This window comes from Cyrtonyx montezumae, unplaced genomic scaffold (genome assembly GCF_038088225.1).
Source record: "Cyrtonyx montezumae isolate F1298 unplaced genomic scaffold, pur_monq_1.0 scaffold_17, whole genome shotgun sequence".
NCBI lineage: Eukaryota > Metazoa > Chordata > Aves > Galliformes > Odontophoridae > Cyrtonyx > Cyrtonyx montezumae.
In genome coordinates this window covers 16,147,546-16,158,561 of record NW_027071903.1, presented here as the reverse complement: position 1 = coordinate 16,158,561, position 11,016 = coordinate 16,147,546, and the positions used below count along the sequence as shown (strand labels likewise).

The following is an 11,016-nucleotide window of genomic DNA, read 5'->3' as shown; positions in this document are numbered from 1 at the left end:
ATCTACCTGTGTAAAAAGTCAGTCCCCTTCCTGACTCCTGGGATATCGTTTTTTTTCTCATCAAACCAATACCCGATCTGTTCATTAAATCCAGGCTGTAAAGAGATTATTTCCATGCTGCCAGGGCTTGGTGCGTGCTCCTCGTGGTGCTGGCGTGGGACTGGGAGCCAGAGCTCTTGGCCTGGGATCAGCGTTTGTGAGAGTGGATGTGGCTGTTGCTAAATTCACCTTTGGGATGGAGCAGAGTAGGGGGGCTTTGTGATGCCTCCAAGGAGAAGAGGGCAGCAGTTCTGTTCACAGCAGGGTGAGAAGAGGCTGTCCCTCATCTCACAGTGGGGAAAGGCCATAAATGTCTCCTATAATGATTTCCTTGTGCTACTCAGTTGGCCATGGGACAGTGACAGCCAGATAGAATCGGGCAGCATGAGGTTTCCAAGCCCCTCAGTGCCTGTCTGGCATCTCTACGCTTCTACATACAGAAGTCAAAAAGAAAAAAGGAAAAAAAAAAAAAGAAAACTTATACTGCTGCATTGGCCGGGAATCGAACCCGGGCCTCCCGCGTGGTAAAGAGATATGCAAAATGTGAGTGTGGAGGCTGGCTGGGGGCCAGGTCTGGATTTTGCTCTGGAGCTGGCCTGTTTCCCTGCAGCAGACTCATGCATTGCGTTAGTCGCTCTCTTCATTTGTTTGCAATTCTATACAACCATAGCTAAACTACACATTCCCAGTGGGAGACTTGCTGGCTTGTTTGGTGGATCAAAGTGTCCTTGGCCACGGCCTCCCTTCCTCGGGTTGTTGTGGCTGTGGGGGACATTGTGATCTCTTTGTGCTGCAGTGCAAACTTTTCTGGCTCAGTGCATCTATTTCTTCCTCAGCCCCTGCACACAGTGTCCCAACCAGAGATGCTCTCGTGTGTTTCTGGGGTAGGAGATTTGCAAGCAGCCCCTCAGCAAGGTGCAGCAGCAACCCGAAGTCTCCTGTGTGCAAAGAATAAGCAAGCATTGTGAGCTGGCTTTTCAGATCCGTTGCTAAGACTCAGGCTGAAGGGAGCATTTTGAAACAGAGTGGCTGGATGTTGTCAGTGAGATCAGAGGTTCTTAGCTTTTGCAATGGGAGAAAGTGACTGGACCTGTTTGATAGGGCATAAGTGCTGAGACAAGCTTGGGTCTTTCCCACTGCCAGGCCCTGCAGTTCTTCCATGCTTCTGTATTTCCCAGTGCATATATATCAAGGAACAAGTACTGAAAGCTCTTGGGATCTGGCCTCCCATCTCATCCCTACCCCTGCTCCCCTTTGTGCTCCCCATCCCAAATATGTACTCGTTCTCAGAAGTGAAGATGTGTGGGAATTTCATGGCCTCCATCTTTCCTGGTGTGTGTGCGTGTGTGTAAGGGGAGTAGGGGGGAAGGGTAAAGTTGGACCTAAAATGGAGCAGGTTCACTAGGGTCTCTGGCCCATATCTTTCTACATAGGCTGTTCTAGGAGCAGGTACGAGAGCTTGTCTGTTACCTTGGGAGAGATCTGTATTTGTTGTGGGTGTCAGTGTGCTCTGTGGGAGTCTGCAGCCTTTGATTTGGGGCAGAGTGGATGTGTACAAGTACCACCCCACGTATGTCCTCGCTGTGTACGTATGGGAGGCTGCTCTTTAACTTCTCTCTTCTGCCTTCAGGTGTGAGGTGGCTCTTGGGGAGTTCCTCAAGGAGATCAAGAAGAATCCTTCTAGTGTCAAGTTTGCAGAAATGGCCAATATCCTGGTGATCCACTGCCAGACTGCAGGTGAGTGTTCAGTGCTAAGCTGGCAGGAGCTGGAGCATCTGTCACTGGGTCTGCAGTGCCAAGCCATTGATTCAGGCTCAGGGTTTTCCTGTTTACCAACCGTGTACCCTTGCTCTTTCTTTGCTGTTGTGCATGAAAAGCCTGCTAAAAGGGTGGGCAGGCAGCCTTCTCATAGGAGATCTGCCTTTATTTGATGATCTGGAGAAGTTTTCCCATGGCTGAACTACCACTTTTTCCACCTCAAATACAGAGCAGGTGTCATCACAAGTGCAGAGAAGAGGTGGTGCCTGGAAGATTAAAAAAAAAAAGCCTGTGGGTAACACCTGTGCTTATCCAGCACATCTGGAAAGGTTTTCTTAGGGACTTGTTTTGTGAATGAACCTGAGAAGGTACTCGTTGCTTTGGCGGGACAATTAATTGTGATGTGCCTGATGCTTTGTGTTAGGGTCTGCTGGGTATGCAGTGATGGAAGCATTCAGCTGATGTGTTTTCTGAGAAGGTTATCCAGAAGCTTGTCCAGAAGTTTGGCTTGCTCCTGTGTGATCCCATACTAGACTTTTTCCAGACTAGAGACTGTGGATGAGGAAGAGGCCCTTCCCTTACAGCCCTGTTGAAGTCCAGTCAGCTCTGTGGTTGCAAGCAGACCTTATCGTGTGGAGTCTGCTGTCGTTGCCCTCATCTCTGCTCGTCCTCTGTCTTCCAGATGACCTGATCCAGCTGACTGCCATGTGCTGGATGAGGGAGTTCATCCAGCTGGCTGGCCGAGTGATGCTGCCTTTCTCCTCAGGGATCCTGACTGCTGTCCTGCCGTGTCTCTCCTATGATGATTGCAAGAAGATCCTTGTAACTGAGCTGCTCCCGGAGAGGGCCAGGGGGAGTCCTGTCCCCTGAGTGCTAAAATCCACCCCAGCCATTTGGATGTGAAGGGAGCTGGAGGAGCTGGGCTGAAGCAGCTGTGGTTGTGGAATGTAGAGAGGAAAAGGACCTGGGGGTGTTGGTTGATGCTCGGCTCAACATGAGCCGGCAGTGTGCACAGGTGGCTAAGAAGGCCAACAGCATCCTGGCCTGTATTAGAAATAGTGTAGCCAGCAGGAGCAGGGAGGTGATCATCCCCCTGTACTCAGCTCTGGTGCGGCCGCACCTCGAGTACTGTGTTCAGTTTTGGGCCCCTCACTACAAGAAGGACATTGAGGCCCTGGAGCGTGTTCAGAGAAGGGCAACAAAACTGGTGAGGGGCCTGGAGCACAAGTCTTATGAGGAGCGGCTGAGGGAGCTGGGATTGTTTAGTCTGGAGAAGAGGAGGCTCAGAGGAGACCTTATAGCACTCTACCACTTCCTGAAGGGGGGTTGTGGTGAGGAGGGGGTAGGCCTCTTCTCCCTGATAAGTAATGACAGGACGAGAGGGAATGGCCACAAGTTGCGCCAGGGAAGATTTAGATTAGACCTCAGGAAGCATTTCTTTTCTGAAAGAGTGGTCAGGCACTGGAATGGCCTGCCTAGGGAGGTGGTTGAGGCACCATCCCTAGCGCTGTTCAAGAAGCGTTTAGATGAGGTGCTTAAGGACTTAATTTAGTAGTTGGGTAGAGATAGTGATAGGAGGATGGTTGGACTAGATGATCTTATAGGTCCTTTCCAACCTTATGAACTTATGAACTTATGAACTTATGGTTGGGCTGCGATGGCTTCTCTGGCTGGCCAGGTATGGCACTTAGCATGCGTGAGACTGCGTGTTCCTTACACTGCCTCCACTCAGACATCAAAGAGGTGGCAAACGCGTGCAACCAGAGTCTGATGAAGCTTGTCATCCCGGAGGACGACGAAATGGATGAGGCCAAGCAGTCAGTAACCCTGTTAGCAGAGACCAACTCGGAGGAACCCATCTCCAAGCCAGAGGCAGCACCCAGTGGTGAGTCCCTGTCAGCCTGGGTCATTGGAGATGTGGTGAAGGTTGGGGAAAGGTCTTGAGAAGGTCTTAAGTTGGTTTGGTTGCCTGTAGCAGGGAACCTCTGCACTTTCCATGAGCCCTGGAGTCCTGTTTCACAGCTGATCCTCTGCTGAGAAACACACTTGGTGCTGGCTGCAGAGCAGATCCCTGATGCAGCCTGCAGCCCAGGCAGTACTGCATGCCCTGGTGAACATCCCAAAGCATTTCACATCACCATGGTCATTAACTTGTGATGGGAAGCCTAGAAGAGTATTCAAGTGGAGAGAAACTGATCTGATAAGGTTTGGGGGGAACTGATACCTGCAGACAGCAGTGCCTTTAGCCTTCCAGCATTTCCTCAACAGATGCCATTGTCCCAGAATGACTAAAGCTTCCTCCAGCTCATCTGTGTTGGCCAGGCACACAAAATACGTGTAACACGTAAATCAAATGAGCTTATCTATTTCTTCTTCTTCTGGGGTTGCATGTTGAGCGCAGTGCTTCCCTGCAGCACGCCTACAAACACGGTTTGAAAAATCCTGCTGTAGGAGGGAACGAAAAAGGTGACAACTAAAAGGTAGAAGGGTTTTCTTGTACAGCAGCAGCCAAGTGGGAGGTGAGGAGGCATGCAGCAGCCTGGGGCAGCATGGCTGCAGTGTCAGCATGCACGGCTGGGATGAGCAGCAGAGCCTGCGGGTGCAGGGAACAGCCAGCACAGCATTGGTGGTTCAGTGGTAGAATTCTCGCCTGCCACGCGGGAGGCCCGGGTTCGATTCCCGGCCAATGCAGCAGCTTTTTGGGAGGGACAGAGGGGGGAAAATATTTGTTGGAGTAGCAGAACTTTCTTTTTTTTAATCTATTTTCTTCCCTGGTTGTCATAAGGCGATATTTGGTTAAAATATTAATAAAATGTGATTGTTTTAATACTTACCCCTTTGCGTAGATGATAGTGCACCTACAAGCAGGTGGGATTATGGTGGTGCTTTCACGGCTGAAAATCTCTTCTGCGCTCCTTTTTGTGCTGATGTGGCAGTTGTGCTGTGTGCAAGTAGAGGCAGTTGGCAATAGGGGGCATAAGGAGCCAAGTTCATCTTTTTACGCTTTGTCACAGTGCCTGTAAGACTCAGGTTCCAGCAGTGTCCAGCACGGGCTCTTTGACTTGCACAGCAGTCCCACACAGCTTGAGTTCTCTAAAAATCTCAGCAGCCCCTTGCTGAAAGATTGCTTCAGTGGGGCTCAGCCCAGCTGTGTGCTTGATTCATAAGTGGCTCTGCAGAGACCCATCTGGTATGGAGCAGAGGCTGGAAAAGCTGCTTGAGTTGATTGGTTTCCGTGTGGAGCCACAGCACGGGACAGCAGGCCAGGTGAGGATGGCCCAGTGCTCAGCCCTTCGTGTGCTGGTGTACTGTCCTGTTGAAATCTGGACTTTGGGAGGCAGCCCTCCAGCTCCTTGTTACGAGGATGTGTACCTTGTAATTTGAGAAGCATAGTGCAAGGTTTCTGGCTGTCTGAGCTCACTGGGGGGTCCTCCCCCAATTACAAAGAGGGAGGCCCAGTTTCTGTGGAGCACAGGTCTGAAGATATGCAGCTTGCATTTCACCTGGTGGTTGTACTGTACTAACTTTGTGCTCACTGCAAAAAATGGATCCTCGTGGTCCTGAAACAATGACCGGAGGTGTCTGCAGAAGGTCATGCTGTTCCTGCTGTCTGCCTTCCCTGTCATCCCCCTCAGTGTGTCTCCTTTCTGTCTGCCTGCAGGCTCTTTGGATGCATCTGGTGACTCCAATGTGAGCAACGCCAGTGTCTGCACAGTAACCAGGTAGGGGTCAGTCACTGCAGGCTGAGTGACAGATGCTGGCAAAGCTGTGGGAAGCATGATGTGGGTTGGAAACCAAATGGGGTCTCAGACTGCAGTGGAATGCATGACAGAGGATGCATTTGCACTCCGTATCTTGTCTCAGGGATGAGTTCTTGGAATCGTTTGATTTTAAAGGGACATTCAAAGGTCATCTGGTCCAACTCTCCTGCAACGAACAGGGACACCTACAGCTCCATCCTGTGCTCAGAGCCCTGTCCAGCCTGACTTTGAATGTTTCCAGACATGGGGCATCCACCACCACTCTGGGCAATCTGTTTCAGTACTTCAATCCTCTTAAAGGGAGGTGTTGCCCCCTCAAGAAACCTTGCAGAGCTCCCTGGGAAGGCAGTGAGTATCTGTGCACTCAGGGTTCTGTATTCAAGCCACTCTGGTTGGAGATCCCTGCTAAAAGAAAGGATGAAGGAAGGGAGAATGTGGGTGGTGGTTTTGGTAGTGGTCATTATTGGCCACAGTAGCAGACACTTGGTTCCCTCCTGCCTTTGCAGGGAGTTAATCTCATGCAAAGGCATCAGTCTCATGTGAAGAAAGGAGACACAAACCGTCTGGAGCCAGTGGAAGGGCTTAAAATTCAGCTCCGTGCTGCTGCAGAGCTGCAATCCTGGCAGCCCACCACAGCACGGTGCTGCAGGGCAGGCGTTGAGGCATGGCTCAGGGCGTGCAGCCCAGCTCCAGCTGCCTGAGGGATGAGGTGTCCTTGCAGCCCCTGCCACCAGCCTGTTCCCCTTCCAGCTTTATGTGGCATCGGTCAGGCCCACGTCTGCAGAGAGCTGCTTCATACCCAGAACCTCCTCTAAGTCATCCTTCCTGCAGATACTTCTCTTTCCATCCAGCTGCCAGAGAAATTAGTGGCAAATTCATCTGCTTTTAGAGCCATCTTTCCTTTCCTCCTGCTGCCTGCAGTGCCCTTCCTAAGAGGTTGTGATTTGCCTCGCTTCTATTGTGCTCACGTGTATATTTATACCTTGTTGTGGTCCTCAAAATAGCAAGCATTACTCTGGCTGCATTCTGCCAGCAGTTTGGCATGTGATACCCATCGTAGCATCCCTGAGCACTGCCACTGTCAGCTTCTCAGATTTGATGTTCTGTATCTCCATTCCCATTTTACGTTCCCACAAAGCCTATTTACTCCCTCTTCTTAATGATGCCTTTGATTTTTCTCCTCCTACAGAAGCATAGACTGTTTCCATTTGCCTCTAGATTTCATTCTATGGCTGTTCAGTGATTTCCCCCAGCTTTCCTGTGCTCACTGCATCCTGGCCCTGCTCTTTGCCAGCCTCCCACACACATGGCTGAAGACTCAGCCCATAAAGTTTAGCAGGTGCTGGAGTGGGTGTGTGTGAGGCTGAAGTTGGAAAGGGAGGAGAGAAAATGAAGCAGAAAGTCAAAGGATTATGTGATGACTGCATCTCTGTCCTGGAGAGCTTGCATCTGGGGGAGAGGGAGAGTGAAGGCAGCGAGGCTGAGCTCAGTGGGATGCCTGGGAGATGCTGTTGCCCCCACACCCTATGTTTGGTGGTGTCCCTTGCTCCTGCCAGCTGCCCCATGGAGCAGTGAGGGCTCATTTTGGAGTGGTGTAGGCAGGAGAGTTTAGAGGAGAGATGCCTGGGTTTGCAAAGGGACATCTTGAACTCTCCTAAGCCCTTTGGAATGGGACGTGCCAGGTTTTGTCATGGAATTTACCTACCAGAAAGGCCATTTCCTCATGCTTTGTGAATACCATGCTGGCCAGCATCAGGACCTGAAGCATTTTCCCCATGGCTCTCATAGTGGGGAGCTGGCATTGAGCTGGTGTGGCTGTATGCAACCATGCCCATCATTCTGCCTGTCTGCTGGGGTGGCTGTCAGAGAATTGTCTCCTGAGAACATAGACATGCTGGAGCTGACTTGCACCTCCAGTGCTGGCAGAGCACGGTAGCTGCCATAGCAGCAGCACAGAGCACTGCACCGTGTGATGCCATGCTGGGAGAGCAGCAGGAGCCAGCTGCAGCCACAGCTCCCACTGGGGAGCAGGCAGCTGCCTGCACGCTGAGTGCCCGCTGGGTGTCAAGGCAGGACTGCAGGAAACCACTCCGTTGCCATTTAAAGCTGAGATGCTTGCAGACAGAGGAAGCTGCAGCTGCCTTTTAAGATGAAATCACTCCGTGCTTGTGTTTTTGCTCGTTCCCCCTGCTTCCCCCGGTCTGCCCCTGAGAGCATGGGATGAAGCGAGGCCCTGCGCCAGCGCCCGGCTCTCACGCCCCTTCCCCTGCCCTCCCCATGCAGACGCCTGCAGAAGGATAGCACTGCAGCAGCAGTGAGAGGAGGAGGACCTCGTTCAGCAGGGGCAGGGAAGAGGGGAACTGTGGAGGCATTGCGTGAAGATGCCGTTCAAGCAGATGACAAGGTCTGAATGCTCCGCAGATGGATTCTGGGCACGTTCCTGGGGCCACAAAGTGACCACCCCCGCTCCTGAAATGTGCTGTTGGCGGTCCAGAATGCTTCCATGGTAATCGCTGGCTTCACTTGAAACCTGGAGAGAGCTTCCTGGTGGCATTTACTTGGAAGTAAGGGCTGCTGAGGCAGGGACTGCGGGGGCCTCGGGGCTTCCCAGGGAGGCAGAACCCCTGCATTCAGCTTCTGCAGAAGTGATGGTATGACATTTCAGAGATACTGGAGCCTTTCATGGTCTGGCTGACACTGCTTGCTCCTAGCATTGTGAATTTGAGCCCAGATCAAGAAGGAGAAGTGGAATTGTGGCCGCTGGAGCAGTGTCCTGATTTTCCTCCTGGAGTGTGAGGTGCTGAAAGAGAAGCAGACATCTGTCCTGCATTACTGGACCAGCGTGACAGGAAAGCATGGTTTAGGCTCTTGGAGCTGCCTGAATGCATCAGCAAGACTCAAAGGCTTGAGAGCACCCCCCAGCCATCCTGCTGGGCGGGCAGTCATCAGGGTTAGGTACACAGGTGTTAAACTGGTCTTACGACACCAAACCACTGGTCAGGAAGGGTTGCTTCCTTCTCTACCTCCCAGGCCTGGTGACCTTGGGACACTGCTCCAGATTGCCTCTGAAAGCCCATGGCCATGGTGTATATCCTTCGGGGCAGGGCTGGCAGTCCTGAGCCACGAGGACAAGCATCACAGCCCCAGGGGCAGGAACATCACCTTCTCCAGTGCGGCCAGATGTCATACATCCTCTGCGGAGCGGGCACGCTGCTGCCACGTGGCTCAGCTGTCCAAGGCTGTGTTTAGATCAGACGAGTAGAAAATGGTAGTTAGGGCTTAGTAGGAAGCTGAAATTGCAGCATTTGGCTCCAACGTGCCTTCTTGGGGAGGCTCCTCCTGAGCTTCCTCTGCGGTTTGGAGCAGGAGGGCTACCCTGAAGGGGGGGGGACTGGGCTGTGCCCTGTCCCTTGCTGAGCGGGGGACCTCAAGCGTGTCACCTCTGCCCTGGATTGCTCTGCTAAATTCAAAGCCTTGTAACTGGGAGTGCAGTTTGGGCTCCTCCAGCACTCAGAGATCGCAGTGAGCAGGAGGAAGCCAAGAGCATCAAAATGAGAGTGACAGAGAATGAACAAGTGACAGCTTGTGGGACAGAGAGCAGAAAGGAGCTATTTACCTCCTGGCCACTAGCTCAGGCCAGCTCAGAAGCACAGCTGCCAGCCCATATGGGATATGCCCTTTGTGACTTGGACCACAATGAAAGGACCTGGATATTTCCACCCTTAGTGATGCAGCTTGCTGAGCCCACTTAAAGGCTAGAGCCTGGCTTGGACCTTAACCTTGTCTGAAAATGGGGTTGGGAAAGCAGCTGGGCTGGGCGGGAGGCCAGGAGGGAGATGACAGCTCAGAGATTGGCAGGGAAAAGCAACTGCTGAGGAGAGAGGTGGCAGAAGCCCTTGAAGAAATGGAAGAACTGGGAAAATGAGTTGATAAGGGAAATGGGGTGAAAAGCATCAGATGTGCTTGGGAAGTGGGAATTGTTCCCACACTGGAGGACGCCTTGGGAAATGGCAAGATCACGTGCTGGGGGGTTCAGCTTCCTCAGCTGCTGTTCAGCTTGAGCAAAAGGTCCCAGTATCCAGAGGCAAGAGCCTGGTGCAGCTCCCACCATTGCTCAGTCCGCCGGAAAACTGCTTACTGCAGTACATGGACCGTGGAGGAGGTGCCAGGGCTGCACAGTGGAGAGGAATCTAGGGTAGTGGGTTAGATGGAAGCGATCGCATCTGACATCTGCCCTGGCACAGCTGTTGACACTGGGAGCCTGCATATCAGCCCGAGAGGATCGCATTAAAGCAGTGCCATTACCCTCGCTCCCAAGCTCCCGCTCTGGGGCTGCCTGGGGATTAGGGAGAGCTGGGATGCACAGCGAGCTGTGAGCATGCTTCAGAGCTGCAGCAGCACTCACTGTGTATAAGCAGTGCCCTCATCCCTCAGCACACAGCAGTGCGTAAATCTGGTGCTGCTCCAGCCTGGAGGAACGTGGTTAATGGGACCACCACTGTAGCCATCCTCTATCACTAGGTACTGGGTTTTGAGGAGCTCCTTTTTGCACAAGCAGGTCTGGAAGTGGCTTTGTTGCTGTGTGGACCCCTTCCTCTGATAGTGCCATGGCAAAGAGTGCAACGTCGCATCCGCTCTGCCTGCCTGGCTGCAGCATCAGGGCCACCTCCATCCCAGCCTCTTTCAGCCTCTTCTCTCTGCATATACCAGACACGTTTCTCTCATTACCCGCAGCATTTCCCATCCTGTGCGGGCATACGGTGTATTTTGGCATGGAGATGTAATCAGGTCAAGGATTCATGCTGCTCTGCAGTCAGGAGCCTCGTGGTGGCAGGTGGAGCTCAGGCTGTGTAGCAGAGAGGAGCTGGCTCCTTGGGAAAATCAGGAAGGGGATGGGGAGAGCAGCCTCAACCGAGCTGTGGACGTGCCCGTAAGAAGTGGGGAACAGGAGCAGGGGGCTAGGGCAGGGGGAGCAGGGTGCAGCTTTACTCATCGCCAGCCCTTCAGGTTCAGAGGGGCTTAAATCCACTGGGATGCTGCTGCCTTTGTGCATAATAAGGCCCCTGAGAGGAAGCCAGCCAAGTGGCCTGAACCCATCACTCCTTTCCCCTCCATTCTGAATGGTGGATTGTTTGGCCCTCGGCTGTCGTTTGCGACATCAAAGCAAAACGTAGGCCAACTTGAAATGCAATTTGCAGGCCCAAACATCTGTTCTGTGATGCAGATGAAGCAGTTGGGTATTTGCAGAGCTGTGAGGGGGCCGCAGCCTCCTCGCCTTGCCCTTCTAACATGTGTCCTGGGGAAGATCAAATCCTATTAAGCCGCCTTTCTACTTGCAAATTATACCATGAGAAATCTGCCCCTTAGGATTTCTTATCAAACACGACATAGAGGAGCTCTGCACGTGCTAGAAAAAACCTGCAGGAGCTCAGCCCAGCCTTGAATAATTCAGCAGCTT

At 52.5% G+C, this 11,016-nt stretch overlaps 1 non-coding gene across 1 annotated transcript; it reads left to right on the top strand.

Moving 5' to 3' along the window:
* The first annotated feature begins 4,417 nt into the window (after window positions 1–4,417).
* On the top strand, window positions 4,418–4,488 carry TRNAG-GCC (transfer RNA glycine (anticodon GCC)). Its single transcript has one exon. It is a non-coding gene; the product is annotated as a tRNA-Gly (tRNA).
* Window positions 4,489–11,016: the final 6,528 nt, after the last annotated feature.